The following is a 16190-nucleotide window of genomic DNA, read 5'->3' on the forward strand; positions in this document are numbered from 1 at the left end:
ACCTTCTCATGTTACACATGAACAAGCTGAGACTTGGCAGCAGAGGTCACACAAAGACTGGGCCGCAGAAGGGACTTTTTCAAGCCAATAGTGGCCTCCTAAACTATGTGCTTTGAATTCCAGTGGATTCCTGACCCAAACTGACTTCTGTGAGTGCAAAATCCAGAGGTAGATCTGCTGGGGTTTCAGGTAAGGTATGATCCAGGAGCCCAGTGAAGTCACCAGGATCCAGCTTCTCTCTCTTATTTGTTCTGCTTGTTAATGACTGCAGCCTCAGTATGTGTTTCCTCTCCCAGTCTCAAGATGACTTCAGGAGTTTGGAGAGCTTCCTCTTTCTTTGTTTGTGTGCTGAAAGGGAAGAAAGAGAATTTTTGTCTCAGAATTCATGAACAAAATGTGACAACCAATACAATCAGGCCGCTGAAGTCACACATCCTGAACCAATAGGCGGCACTGAAGATAGAAGGCATGATCGGCCTCGCCTGGTCTTGTCCCACCTTCCACCCCTGATCAGGGGTGCTATGAGCTTGCTCAGAATCACAAAAATCAGGGACTGCTAAGAAAGTGAAGGATCATGGCACTATAACCACAAAGGTGTTCACACAAACATAAGCATTCTGTCGTGTCTAACTAGTATCTATAACAACAACGACAAGGGAAAGAGTTAAGTCTCGATTCTCAGGGACACACACTGAACTGTGAACTCCAGGAGGAAAGAGATGATTTTTTCCTGTTCCCCGGCATCTCCCCAGGCTGGGCACTGTGCTCTTGAGGCCATTAAGTAGTGTCATGAGTGTTGAATCCCAGCCCCACCCCTACCACATGTGAACTCAGACGGTAAATGGGATTCATGCAGGATCTAGCCACGAGTGTTGTGAGCAAAAATGCATAAAAGAAATCTCGTAAAAAGGAAGCAGGCAAAGAATGCTATCTATTATTATTATCACTTGGTACCGCCAGCCCCCAGTCTGCTTTCCGTGATATTTCACATTCACTGTACTTGTGCAAGGGAGAGCCATTGCCGCTGACATTCCCCTGCGCTATCTTGACCTGGTTCCTTTATCAGCAAATTTTCCTTTCTCTTGAAGACTAAAAGCAAAAGCCACCTTGTCTGCAAACCCCTTTCCGAACCCCAGAGCTGGAAGGAATCCCCCCCTCAAGATCCACTCCCCTCTTTCGGCATCCTTGTCGGTCAGCATTGCTATCTATTTCCCTTGACTTTCCTGGAGGCACTCAGAAATTGTTTGCAAGAATACATTAAATCCTGCCTATCGATCAAGCCCAGTATGGTATTTCAGTAAAAGACATGGGGGCTAATCAGGGTCTCGATGCATCTACGTGTATAGAGCTCCCTCGTTTCCGTGGGTTAAAACCCCACTAGTACGAGTCAGCAGAACAAGTAGATAGAAGATAATAATATGGTTTGTCACTATGAAATGGTGATAAAAAGCATGCCCACAGACTCCAAGAATATTAATGTTTTAATACCAAAGGGCTCAGAAATCTATAGGAATGTTGTGTCAAGCGGAAGATCATACATCATGTACCCACCAGCACCCCAAAGCTCGCCAGCTGCAAAGAGCACGCCTGCAGGGAGCAAGGATTTACCAGGTGTGAAAGCTCCATTAGCCAGTTTCCCGGGGCATGGTCTGGGGTCGAGGTTAGCCTCCTTGGGCCCTCCTTGTCCCCGACTGCCCTGCAGCCTCTGGCCACTTCTCTGCTCACTCTTCCCAACCCATTCCCGGGCAGCTGGGTGAACTGAAGTTTCATTTTCCAGGAACAAGTCTTAGAAATTCAGCTCTTCACAAATATCAATATGAGACAGGCACCATTAACATCCTCGTTCTAGCAAAGAAGCTGAGACAGAAATAGCAATTAAGTGATTTGTTTTAGGTCAAGCGTTAGTGAACATATTTATGTGATTCCAGGTCCCAAACCCTCAGCCTCTTGCCTGTGGTGCCCTCTGGATTGGCTTTGACCAAAGGGTGAAAGAGCCGGACCCAGGAGGGACCAGGTGGCCACTGGACTGGGTCTGCAGCCGGTAAAAACTGAACAACCAGAGCCAGGGATTCACGCTCGCCTCCTGCTTAGACTTCTCAGCAGGTAGAATTCATTTTCTCTCACTGCAAATGAGAATCCCTCTGGGTAGGCAACATGGCTGGGTCTCCGCTTCTGCATTTCATATATTGTGGACCTTCCTTGTCCACTGCGGGTAACCTGAAGTCAGTGGGGTGGGGTGGGGTTCGGTAAGAACCAGGCCACTCCTGCTGGAACCACATGGTAGGAGGGTGTGGGAGCAACACGGGGGCACGCTAGCCTGCAAGATCATAGCTAGTCGCCCGTGTTTGCTGTGCTACGTGTTTAAGTGTTGATTTAGGGTGTTTTCATTTGTGTGATTTCCAAATGAGCTAAAGTCCAGCTTCTCTCTAGAGTTAAGGGAAAGCAAAAAGATGAAATGTACATGGCAAGCATCGAATGTTTCAAACCACTATGAGGTCGAAAGTCACCAGGGGTATTCGTCATCTTGTAATCTGCTCAATGGAAAGTATTCCTGCGCAGTGCCAGAAGAATAGAGCTGGAGATGGGAAAGACAGGACATGTGTGGCTTCAGAAGCCACCGAAGCATGTTGCAACCCAGACATGGCCGGTGAAGCGGGTGCTCCATTTTCCAATCTACGACAGCAGCACACAAAGCCCTCGGCCACCACTGCTGGGCCCTGCTGCCTGAAGGGAGCTGTGTGACTTTGGACAAGTCACTGCCCCTCTCTGAGTCACCCTCTCCCTATGTGAATGGGGACAAATGAAGCTAAGAAGCAGTGGTTTTAAGATTATGTTCTGCTGAGCCCTCGGGCTGGCCACAGAAGCTGTAGTAGGAGGGTCAGGGGCTCAGTGGGTGGGATTCTGAGCGGGCCCCATCCCCACCTTAACCAGAGCATTCTGCTTTTATCTCTTTTATAATCAGAGTTCTGCATAATATTTTGAGGGAAGAAAGAGTTCTGAGGTTAAAAAGAAAATGAAAACCACTCAGCCAGCTGATCTCGGAGGCCTTCCAGCCCTCATATCCTCGCAGCCGAGGGAGATAATTGTCTGTGTTTCCTAGTCCTTCAGCCTCTTGCAAATGACTTAGGCACCAAAAAAAAAACCACACCCAGACGCCTGTCTGCATGCTGCCTTCGGGGTCTACCAGATGGCTCTGAGGCCAGGGCTGCGGACCCCTGGCTCTCTGAGTGTGAAACTGCTCATCAAGGCTGCTTTCCTGCTCCTCTGGGCCGAGCCTCACCGACAACGGTGATGGGCATCTTCCCTGCTCCTGACTGTTTCTGTCCCCTGCAGAAAATCCAGAGCTGTTGCGGTGAGCAGGGGAGTCATTTTCCCTCTCAGCTAAATGCTTACATGTGTACATTCTTGGTGTCCATGAGATTGAAATAGAGCTTTTAAAGGCCCGGGCAAAACTATCTATTCATTTGAGTTAATAACAACTGCTGACAAACACTATCTTTTCCATCTTGCTGATAAATTATGTCTTTCATGGTGGACATCTGATTGGAAAGGCCCTTGGCAGTACTTGAAGGCACTTAACTTAAAACCATTATTAGATTTGAGTTTAGCTCTCCCTTGATGCCCCAATCCAAAAATAAGGCCTGAGGTACCGCTGAGATATTTAAGTATACGTTGTCTTAAGAGACCACCCTCATACCAAAGGCAAATTCTTTAAAAGTTGCTTTGTAATAGTATAAAAGGGGGGGACCGTGAGCTGCAGCGCGAGAAAGAACTACGTAGGTTTTTCATGATTACTAATTTAGCAGCGTCTCGGTGATGTTTTATTGATAGGGCTAAACATAAATTTGCCTTTGGTATACTTTGCTGCTGATGCCGAAAATAAGACATGTAAGAACACATAAGCCTGTGCCTACGGCTTTTCAGAAGAAGGCACAAAGGCTCTTTGTGGGAACCCAAGCAGGAGATACTTAAATGGGGAAGTGCGGGGCTTATGCAGGTCTTCAAATCTGGGCAGACACAGAGCGGTGCTCACCGGCACCTCGGAAGTCCCAGCGTTCATGCAGTTTTAAACACGACACTTCTGCTAGTTTATTCTTGAATTAGGAATACTGATCGCACCCACATTTTATTATTTGCAATCAGAAAATCGTGGAGGGGAGCCCCCAGGTTCACAGGAGAAAAATAATACATATTGCACCACTTAAGAGCGTGGTTATTTATGACTAAAGCTGCCGAGGACACAACGCAATACGTGTTACAGCCCTTTACACGCTCAGAGAAACACAAAACGGCACCGGGCAGTAAAAAGCCATCACTTTAAAGGATTTGTTGTCAGATTTTTTTCCATTCCCCTTTCTCCTTCCTTTTTAAATCATGAGGTGCCAAGGGCTAATCAAATGTGTATATTTTATCTTCCAAATATTAATGGGCTCGAATGCAGGGTGAAAGACAGGACTGCTGATGGACGGGGTAGGGCATGAGGCTGTTGCACGCACTATTGTCTTTTTTTTTTTTAAATATTTTAATACACAGCTACCATTTATTTTTTAAAGATTTATTTTATTTATTTATGCATGCAGGAGCTGGGGTGTAGGCCAGATGTGTGGGGAGGGTGAGAGGATTCGCCAGAGACAGAGTGGGGAGCAGAACAGGCAGACAGAGTGAAATACACTGCCGAGGGGAGCAGCGGGGAGACAGGAGAGGTCTGCCATGCCATGTGGGTATCTCCCTGGTGGGGGATCAAATTTGTGCTGCGGTAGCTGCAGATTGCTTCATAGTGCTGAGAGTGAACCCCTTGCACCACCAGGCACTATTTTCTTTATAAATAAATGCTCCTGATGAAGTCTCTTATCTGCGAGGAATGCCACCTGAAGGATGTGACAGCTCTGGTGCCAGGAGGTTCAGCGGCCGTGGCACTGTTTTCGTCCTAGTGGATCAAGCCGTGTTTTCTCAAATAACCTGCCAAAAATCAACCGGATTGTGCTCTCCTTCTTCACCTTGCGAACTACTGCAGAGCCCAGCAGTGCTCAGAGAGGCGGGATGGGACATCAACAGCCTTCCCAGAAAGGCCAGCAGCTCCTCTCCCAGCAGGGATTCTGCGAGCTGCAACATAGTGCAGGAGCAGAGACATAAAGCCCCTCTCTTAGTATTATTTTAAAGGAGACAAAGTATCTAATAGTGTGCTCTAGGCAAACATTCTCTCAGAGACAGATCAGCTTAACTCCCTGGTATCCTGGAGCACAAAGCATTTTAATAAAAAAAGATTTTGGCTGTTGCTTGGGCCTCTCTCATAGATGCGTCCTCAGAGTGGCAGCCGGCAGCTTGTGTGATGTCAAGTCGAGCTCCAGGACCTCTCCTTCACCCCCAAACTCTACCTCAGGCCCTACAGGCAACCGGGGAGCAAAGAAGAGGCTGCTTCTCCTCTCTCCCTCCCTGCTGGCCCACTCTCAAGCAGGTCCTGTCTCAAGCCCTGGGCTTTTCTCAGCTGGGAATGCTGAGCTACTGTCAGCACCTCTAGAAGCTTCTTTAAGTTGCTCACAGACTGAGGGAATGGGCAGGAGTTCCAAGGGCACTGGGTGCTTTGCCTCATTGTAACAAATGCTTCCTGCTCACCTACTGTGTGCAAGCGCAGGGTGCTGACCCCAGAAGTCTGTCCTGCTGCAGCTTCAAGAGAGAGCCGCAGTGAATTGGAACATGACATTCAGAGAGAAGATAAACCAGAAACTAAACTGGGGATGTGTCCTCATAATTGAAAGTGCCTACTGTGTGCCAGCTGTGTTCTGAGGGATGGGGTGTCACAGTAAGCCTCAAACTGCAATGTGACCTAGTAAGTGTAACCACCAAGTGCTAAGAGACAAAGAGAATGCTGGGGTGGGGTGGTGTGGATTGGATTGGGTTTGGCTGGGCTGGGTTGGGCTGGGCTGGGCTGGGCTGGCCTGGGCTGGGCTGGGCTGAGCTGGGTTTAGTCTGGTTTGGTTGGTTTAGCAGACCCTTCTTGTACAAGTCCAGTGTTATTTGGAAGGTAGATCTTGCTGTGTCGCCAGGGCCCAGGGGGTCCCGCTGAAAAAGGTCAAGAAAAAAATTATGCTAAATGATCCTTTTAAGAGAAAAAGTCCTTGTGCCTAAAGAACCTTTTTTTTTTTTTTTTTTTTTGCTAGACATAGTGAGGGTTTGGAAGTTTGGGGCTAAATAGTGAATTCCACTTGTCAGAGAATGAATAGACTGGAGGAAGACAGAACCAGGTAGGCTGGGGCCGGCTCACTTCAGTGGCACGAATATGTCATATAAATTCATAATTTTAACAATGACTGACATTTGCACTGATGGCTGGAATCACCTTGGGAGCAGATTGCAAACGAGGGTGTAACATTTAAGGAAACAATTGCAGGGGGTCCCGCAAATGCAGGGAGGGCACCTGAAGTGGGCACCCACTTAAATTTTGCAAAATGGGCAGCATACCCTCCTTCCCCAGGCCCACCCTTGTTGGCGACTCTTAAAAATACTGATTCCTAAGCCTCATCCCAGAGATTTTGATTTATTGGGCCTAGGGATGGGCCTAGGCATTGAGATATTTTAAAGCTGCCCAAATAACAGTAATTTGGAGCCAGCTTTGAGAACCACTGATGCAGCAGGTCTCCCTGGCAGGCCCAGGAGTAGCAGGTAATTATGGGATGTTGAGGCTTGGGACAGGACTAGATGGCAGGTCCTCTGCATGCACTTGGCTCTTCCTCAGCCCCTGTGGGTGAGCTTGGGTTTCCCTTTGGCCACGGGGAGGCTTCTACACACTGGCCCCGCAGCTCTGATAACAGCTCACTGAGGAGTGAATCCAAGATCAAACAAGCTTGGCTCAGATCCACAGGACCTCTCCAGACCAGTGGTAATAAATGATTGCTATTTGAAGCAACTACATTTTAAAATAGTTTGTTACACAGTGATAGCTAGCTGATACACTACTTCCTAGAGTGTTTGATTGTTAAATGAAATCAAAAGTGCTTTGCACTTGGAACCGTGAAAGTGCTCAATAAATTCCAAATAGCACTAGGAATAGTAGTAATGGTAGCAGCAGCAGCAGCAGGTACCCTAAATTTCCTATTAGTTCCATGAATCTTGCTCACCTTATAGTATACTACCTGGACTGAGTCAGGCTGAGCTACTCCCCACCACATACTTCTCACATCTCAAACTCACTTACAAACTTCCTCATACTAGAATGTTCTTCACGGCAAGTGCACCTCCCAAATCATCTCTGACTTTGAAGCCTTAATTCTGCCAGTGATGCCCACTCAGTGATGCCACCATAGGAACAATTTCCCATTGTTCTGTGTACCCACAGTACTTTGGTGATGTATCATAAGATCACCCTTTGTCCTGTTTCAGTGTTAATTAGGTCAGTCTAGTTGGCTTCAGAAAACATGATTATAAGCCTTCTGAAGGCGAACCTGTTCATCACTGCTTTTCTCCAGGGGACCCCACACAGTGCCTGATCAGGAATGGCAAATGTGAAATTTAGGGTATAGTTGGCTCTTATCAGTTGGAATGGTAAGTTGAAAAGAATACTAAGTTGAAAAGTAATGTCTTTCGGGCCTCCCTGGTAGCACAGGGGTTAAAGACACAGCGCTATCTAGCTATCGGCAGCCACTGCAGCACGAGTTCGATCCTCGGCCAGGGAGCTACCCATATGGTGCAGCAGACCCCTCCTGTCTCCCCGCTCTCCCCTCAGCAGCGTAGTTCAGTAGATCCGCCTGTTCTGTTGCCCACTCTGTCTCTGGGGAATCCTCTATCTCCCCGCAACTCTGTTCTACACCCCAGTTCTTGTATGCATAAATAAATAAATTTTAAAAACAGGAAAGAAAAGTAATGTCTTCTATGGACACAAATGGGGAAAGCAGGCTTTCAAATGTTTGCTAATTACATTCACTTTTACAACTCCAAATCTGAAGCAAATACATATGACACGCTGCATTTCCTCTAGCATGTGTAATTGTTACCTTATCCTCTTGTCAACCCTGGATTCACTATTCTCCACTTCACAGATGAGGTTAAATGGCTTGACTGAAACCACTCAGCTAGCAAGAGGCAAAATCCAAGCTTCAACATAGATTACCTGCCACTAAGCTCAAGGCTGCTTTCCTGTGGGATACGAATTGTCCTAATTGACATCATAGCCCTGCGTTTATATTTTCATGCACCATGGAAATTCACTTCAATTATGTAAATTGGAATATTTGTTTAAAACGCAAGAAAGTACAATATCGCCAAAAGCGTGCATATGTGCATGCATAACAGACAGACAGGAAATAAAGGAACTTGCTTTTACTTCTTTCCTGCTGTAATTCTCGATGTGGGCAAGTGAGCGCATGCCATGGTTATTGCTATAATCACATCATAAGGTCATAATTTAATGACTAATTTACTCGGTGCAAAATGAAGACAATATTTCTAGTACAATAATCCTGGCAGAGGAATAAAGGAGTACTGGCTAATCCGATTTTCTGGTTAATAAAAAGTGACTACATGGAATATTATACAGGAGCGAGGAACAATAAGCCAGACAGAACAATGAGGATGGGTCACAAAATAGAATTCTTCATCTGAAAAGGGCAGAAATTTTGTCCATTCCAACATGCATGAGATAAGAACACATACACTCATCATGCTGTATTTTACTTCCATCTCTCATCTGCTTTGTGTGGGTAGAAGGCTGGAAATGGAAACCATTTCAAAAAATAGAAAAAGTAAAGTTAGCAAGAACTCACTTCAAAAATGCTAAGAATTAGCCAAGACTTGAAAAATAGGAGTCATAATTCTATCACAGAGGTTCACAATGATTTAATTAAAAATAATTCAATTCAATTTAGGTTTCTGCATAAATTAAAAGTGATTCAAAATACACAAATACCATCAAGATACTTTCCTCCAAATGTGCCCTATTGTGGAGAAGGATTTTTCTCTGCCTTCCCAGAAATGTGGATGAAGCATGGTCTACAATGTGTTAAGGTTACAAACTAACATAGATTCTCTGCCCTCAAGGAATTGGAAACTGCTAATACTTACTGCACACCTATTATGTGGGAGATCTGCTCAAGGAGTGTTACATAAATTGCAATTATTCTTATAATGTGATAGCAATTATTATCCCCTAAGGCCAACAGAGGTCAAGATTTTTACTCAAAGACATAGAGTGTTTGAGCTCGAATTCACACTCAAAATCCCTTTGCCCACAAAGCCAAAGTTCTTTCCATGGAATCATGCTAGGTCCAATCTCGTACTGGGATAACACGGAGGTGGACATGAAAATATATCCTCCCATCTAACGGTCTCTCCAGGTAATTATTATAATTATTATAAACTTCAGATGGTCTCGGAGCTCCTTGAGGGCGCACATCAGTTCTCATTCATTCCTGCAGAATTCACATTTGTGTTGAATGAAAGAAATAATTCCACTAAGAATAGAAGAGCTCATTGCTAACAGAACCTTAAGTTCGTAACTTTCCAAGTGAGGAAACTTTATCATATTTCTCCTTTTATAGGACAACCAGAGACACTGGCATTGAATTGATACCATGTGATACAAACAAGTGTGTGTCCGAGAAGTCTCTCTCACCTGCTGTCTGGAGTTGAGACTCTTAGGTGATTCTCCTTAAATAGAAGGGCTTGAATCGAGTTATCACATCCAGTTTCTGAATCACCATCACCACCACCACCACCATCATCCTCACCATCCTCACCATCCTCACCACCACCACCACATTCAGCAGCATTATCACGCCACAGCATTCTTGCCATCACTACTGCCACTGGGCACATTCTACAGGTCAGACCCTTAGCTAAACCTCCTGCATTCATCATCTCATTTAACAATCTCATGAGTTCATACAATTATTTATCCTATTTTAAGACAAAGTTAGTCCCAGAGAAGTGAAGTTACATACACAAGATCATATAGGTGGTAAAGAAATAGAATAAATAGAAATAGGTAAAATAAATAGAAATAGGTAAAAATATTTTGCCACTCTCAATGGCCTAAGTTTGGGAAGATTTGCTAAGCTCTGAGACTCTCCAGGCTCACCATCCTCCATGACGTGACTAGGAGATCCAGTGGCTCCACCATGCCTAGGTGAGGCTGGCACACTTGCAGAGGCACAGAAAGAGAATGGTAGGCATCCCCTACAGAGACTTCTCATCGCCTCAATCTAGAAGGGACCTACCTGATTATACTACTTCTGTGGCCCAAACTAGTAAAGGCCCACTTATTTGCAAAGAGGCTTGGAAGTATTGTCTCTGGCATGTTCAAGAAGGAAAGAAGAAATATACATAGATGAGCACTAGAAAATTCTACCATAAGTAGGGACTCCAAAGGCCTCTTGGTCCCTAGGAAGACCTACATCTGCCGTGAGTATTAGATTTGGTCTCATGAGCCTATCTAACAGGGGAGGGGGGTGCATTAACATATGTGTACCTCCACCCTGTGCTCACATCCTTACAAGCCCACTTGTTTGTGTTCACACCCCAACATCACCGTAACACCAGACAGGCACCACTGTCCCGGGATGATTTATAGATGAGGAAATTAAGGTTCAAAGGGATAAGGTAACTTTACCAAGCCAGAGCTGAGACCCAGAGCAGCAGGTTTCTACCTCCAAAATCAAATGCCAGCAAGATCACAGCATAATTATATTCACCCATTTGTTACCTTGCAAAATGCTTTCAAATATGTTCTGGATTTTGCATTCATAACAGTCCTATGAGGTTGGTAGGAAGGCCCCTATTTCACAGGTAAGGACGCTGGAGCTCAGCAAGGTTAAGTACATTATCTGAGCAGTTATGGAGCCAAGTCCAAGTCATTGGGCAGAGATGAATCAACCTCGAGGCAAGAGTTTCAGGACCAGGAGCGTGAAAGGCAGTAGGCCCCCAACCCTTCTGGCAGCCCAATCCCTGGGGGGAGAAAAGGCAAGAGAAATTCCAGCCCTTACAGAGTTCATGCTCTTAAACACTTATAAAAGCTTTAAGATCCAGACAAAATCCAGACCTAAGTGCAAAGGTTACTGGAGTTGGGGTTTTATTACCAGATGTAAATCCATCTTCTCTAAGACCTGCTCCAGGTCCCTTGTGCTTTACTTGAAATATTTCATGTGTGCTGAATGGATTTGTTGGCTCCCTGTTACCTTCGTAAATTATGAAGTCTAACATTCTTAGGGCCTAGATCCAGCAAGAGTAGCTGGAACTGCACCCTTTCAAGCCCCGGATGGAGGACAGCTTTGCTTCATTCTTGGGGGTACCCCTGATTTACTCTTTCTGAGGATTAGCAAATGATGACCCATCATTTTGAATAGGGGGGTTGTTACCTGGCTCAAAACAGGTCCCCCCGCAAACCCTCAGGCCCAAGTTTGGAACATAACCCTCACCATTGCATAGTCACAGCTGATTGGTCCAACTACAAAGATACAGGGCCAAAAATGAACCAATCAGGTTTTTTCTCTCAAGAATATGACTTTTAATAAAAGGGGAGTAGAGATTGGACGTCAAGCTCCGTCACGGCAGCCGCCTAGAGAGACAGTCCCCAGCCACTTGCTGAGACTTCTGGATCTCCAACTCTCCCTTTCATCCTATTGTGCTTTTCTCTTTTTGTTCCTCTCAGCAGAGCCAATGACCATCTGTTGCAGCAACCAGAAGAATCTTGACTAAGTCTGTGTTAACTGTCACCCCCCCTCAAGACAGAGATGCATCCTCTTCAACCTCCCCGCCAACCATGACCTACATGTCTGAATTTCTCTCCAAACTCATCTACTTTCTTCTGGAAATGTCCAGAATGGTCCAGTCAAGTGGGCGGGATGGGAAGAAGTTGGGAGTGTGTACCTAGGCAAGGGTTAGCATTCTAGAACATGCTGCATCTCATCAGCACGCATATGCTTGACACTGCTAGAACGCATGGCCACTACGGAGAGATTCAGCGGCCCCAACACCCTTCTCAGGCTGCCGCACCTCCTACCCTGGCCCGATCCCATCCATTTTCCCCTCTAGCCAACTGGCATGATCCCCAAATATCTCATGCCACAGCTTTGCATCAGTTCTTTCCTCTTCTACCTGGAATGCCTCCTTCTCTTTCCTCTCTGATGAAAAGCCCACGTTGTCTGTCACAGTCAGATTTTGTCCTGCACATGGCTCTAAGCACAATTAGTTAAGATTAGTTACCCGCATCACCGTCCTTTCTGCTCAATCTCCCTCCTTGCCCAAAACACATTGTATTATTATTATCTAATATTTCATGTCTATGCCCCCCATTGGACTCATTGTTATTTAAATACCTCTTCCTTCATAGAACTAATGCCACCAAATTAACTGTAATAAGCCTCTGGACAAAGAGGAATTCTGGCTTGTTTCTTTTTTTAATTCATTTTTTTTCTTAGTGCCTAAAACAAGAGATGCGACGGAAGGCCAAGAGCTGGCCAAGATTCAGTTCTTTAACGCGGAAGCGGATGGATGGTAAATGCCACCCCAAGAGTGAGCCTGAAGATAGCAGAGGGAAAAGTGTCCCAGGTGGGTGAGCACGGGGTGGGAGAGAAGTTTAACAAAGGGAAAGTGAAGCCAAGCTCTGCAGACACCCTTTGAGCCTGCTTCTGTGTGGGCACAAATCCGTTTAGACACAGTCCCCAGCAAGGGAGCTCAGAAAGTGCCCCATGGACATTAAGAGAAAAAATATTGATCTCCTCCACAGTGAGAAACACTGCAGAGGGGTCAGAGGGAACGCTGGGTGCATGCTGGGGAAATGAACAAGCAGATTGGAAGTGGATAGAAGGATACTCCTATATGAAATAGCTAACTTTTCTGACGAGCTACAATGTCCTCAGTGTTCCAGGGAGTGTTTTATGTGCGTCCATAGTCATTTATTAAATCATCAGAGGAGACCTGTACCGTAGCCTTATTACATCCATCTTACTGATGGGGAAATTGACAAACAGGGGCTGAGAAACTTGCTCGAGGTAACTTGGTTGGTAAGAGTCACTGTACAGGCTGCCAACACACCTTATAGATACTCCCTAAATCCAGAGGCCACGTGCTCAACTGTCAGAGTGTGTGTGTGTGTGTGTGTGTGTGTGTGTGTGTGTGTGTGTGTGTGCGCGCGCGCGCGCGCACGCGCACACTCGGGCAGAGGGGTTGCATATATAGCTTATATTTATATGGCTTATATTAACTGTTCTGGAAGGCAGCCAAGGAACTGTTAAGAGCCCGAACCTCTGAGAATGGGGATGAAATAATCAGATCACTTATTTGTCTCTTTGCACCCCCACACGACACTGGCTCAGGAATTCATTCAGCTGTAAGTAATAGAAAACCCAATTAACAGAGACTTAAACAAAACCAGTTTATTTGTCTGACATAACCAGAAGTCCAGGGGTAGAGGCTTATTGACTCCCCGATAACAGGGCCACTGTCATGCAATTACCGGGGCCCCACACTCAAAGTGACGCCCCTTTCTGGTTTTCTGTTTCCCTCCATGGTGTTGTCGTCACCCCCCATCTCTGTCTTACCTGCATGCCTGGCTTATTGTCTGCTGTCTGCTCTAGAATGTCAGCTCTGTGACAAGGAGGACTTGATTCTGTTCACAGCTGGAACCCAGCACCTCAGACTCCTCCTGGGGACCAGTAAGTGTTCAATCAGCATCTAATGAAAGGGTGAATGAAGGGATCATTGTAGGGGTGAGTGTGCTGCTGCTTCAAGCTTCATGTCCACACCCAAGACTCAAAAGGGACACGTTGGGCCCCGCTGGTGGCTCAGGGGTTAGAGACAGCGCTATCAAGCTATTGCCAACCACCGCAGCACGAGTTTGATCCCCAGCCAGGGAGATACCCACATGGTGCAGCAGACCTCTCCTGGCTCGCCCGCTGCTCCCCTCAGCAGTGTATTTCATCAGTCTGCCTGTTCTATTCCCCTCTCTATCTCTGGTGAATCCTCTTGCCTCCCTGCACCTCTGGCCTGTACCCAGTTCTTGAATGCATAAATAAATAAATCTTTTAAAAAGGGGGGGGTGGAAATGTGTCACCACTCCCTCTGTCCTCTTTTGCACGAAAATAAATGCTTTCCCAATATCCTCCACACAGATTTCTAAGTCTTAGTAGCCAGAATTGGATCATGTGGCATAATTCTCTCCCCCCATAGCAGAAAGGGATAGAAACCAGGGGTAGGTGGCCGTGACCACACAGGGCCCCCTGACATCATCCGGATGTGCTTGGCCAGGAAGAAGCAGGGAGTGGATGTCAGATGTACACTCAATCGAATCACCCACAGCTAGTTTGGTATTTTACCATCTGCATGTCCTGCTTTTATATTTTTTCATGACTACAGGTATCTGGGTCCCGCTGGCTTGGCTTGTGCATTTCTTAAAGGTGCTCAAAATATTTTGATGCACCATCACGACAAAAAGAACTTTCCAGAAAGTCCACACTTAAATGTAGAAGAGGGTTTTAGGGTCCTTGGAAAGGCAGGTGATCTGTCTCTCGTGAAGCGGGAGTCCAGGAGGGTGCTGCTGATCTTGGAGCTCGAGCTGTCCATTTTGCCGATGAGTAAACTGAGGTTCCCAGAGGGGAAGAGACGTGTCCCCAGCAATTGATCCTGTGCTGACTTCCAAACCAACGCTCTGCTCCCTTTAGCGCCCGATGGCTTTATTCTCCATCAACAAGTGTTTACAGCCTGGAGCGGGACCCACCTGTTAGTCACATTTAACTTCTACAGAGAAACAACCAAGTATCCATTTTCCCTTTCTTCGTTAACTGCATAATCTGGAGTAATAAATTAGTCCCCAAACCAAAAGATGCCCTTACTCCCCACACAGCTATTCCATATCCCTGTGGTGTTTATAAAGTAAAAGGACTTTTAGTGGTTAATGTCCACTGTCAGCCTTCCTCTTTCTCCATGTATAAATTTATATTTCATAATTATAGTTGCAGGGTTTCCCTCTGCTCTGCCCCTGCCCTCAAGCTGGAGAGTGACACAGGAAACGGTTTATGTTCTCCGATCTACGCTGACAGTCTAATCCCGCCATGTATTTCATGCTGTCTCCTTCAAGTTCCTTTTCTCCCAGTCGGAGATAGATGCTGCGTCCAGTGGCCCCATCTCTGCAGACCCCAAGCAGCGTTCTCCTGGAGCAGCCTGGCACCCTGTTTTGAAAGATGGCAGCGTTAGGGAAGAGGGTTTCAGAAATGCAGGCAGGAGACCCACGCCAGCTTCCTGCTAGCAGATTGTGTACTGCTAAAATGCCTCGCGCTCAAGCATCATGCCCTCGTGTGCTGCAAACCTGAAAAACCAGAAAGCAGAGGCCCCTGGGACTTTAAAACTGCTAGGATAGATCCAACCACGAAACCAAAGTGAAAGAGCAAGGTGTCAGCCAGAGGTTCAGGGGGTGAGAGGATTCACCAGAGAGAGTGGGGAGCAGAACAGGCAGATCTACTGAAATACACTGCTGAGAAAAAAAAGAAGAAAGAGCAAGGTGTCACCTTCCCAGGATGGGAGAGCTGCCAGCTGCCTCCCAAAGTCCCTCTGGAGCCCCCAGGGCAGACTTCCCCGCTGTCTTGCAAAAGGTCTTGAAGCCCATAAGAGGAGGAGGCACCAATCAGAGACCCAGTGGCTCCCTGGCTGTCTCCAAAGCCAATGCGACCTGAGCCAGTGGCTCCAACCCCCTGAACTTCCCTCGCTCACGCAACAATTGAGGAAGAAAACCTCACCCTGTTTACCCCAGGGTGACTGGGGCGGTGGGAGGGAGAGATGTTTTCCAGGTCGCAGGGAATGTGGGTAGGTTTTAAGCAACCGGGGGACAGATACCCTAAAATTCTAACCCAGCTATACTCCCACTCCCTCATGTCAGCTAACAGTTAGGTGACTTTCCTAGCCATTTGGACCTGACGAGACCTTAGTCACCCATTGCGGGGAATTTGAAAAACATCAGCTGAGTATGGCGGTATTGGGAATGTTTGCAGCCATGATACTTGTTTTCATTTCAATGCAGATCAAAATGAAAACATTTGGTGCTGCATGGACAGAAGGGGTAGGAGAAGCCTACCTTGTGATAGGTAGAAGCCAAGGGCCTTGCATCAACGACATGTCAAATGAGGGGTTTCATTCTGGAAACAGCGTCCTCTCGGCAATGAAGTACCTAATTTGAAACCAGCAGCTTGAGGCCCAACTCCAGATTTCCA

General features: G+C 46.4%; 1 long non-coding RNA gene across 1 annotated transcript; it reads right to left on the reverse strand.

Moving 5' to 3' along the window:
• Positions 1-316: 316 nt before the first annotated feature.
• LOC129146127 (uncharacterized) lies at positions 317-16190 on the reverse strand. Its single transcript, XR_008552634.1, has 3 exons — positions 16055-16190; positions 13530-13662; positions 317-348 (listed from the first exon to the last, which is right to left on the reverse strand). It is a non-coding gene; the product is annotated as an uncharacterized LOC129146127 (long non-coding RNA).

Source organism: Talpa occidentalis, unplaced genomic scaffold (genome assembly GCF_014898055.3).
Source record: "Talpa occidentalis isolate TD23 unplaced genomic scaffold, MPIMG_talOcc4v2.1 talOcc4.17, whole genome shotgun sequence".
Taxonomy (NCBI): Eukaryota; Metazoa; Chordata; class Mammalia; order Eulipotyphla; family Talpidae; genus Talpa; species Talpa occidentalis.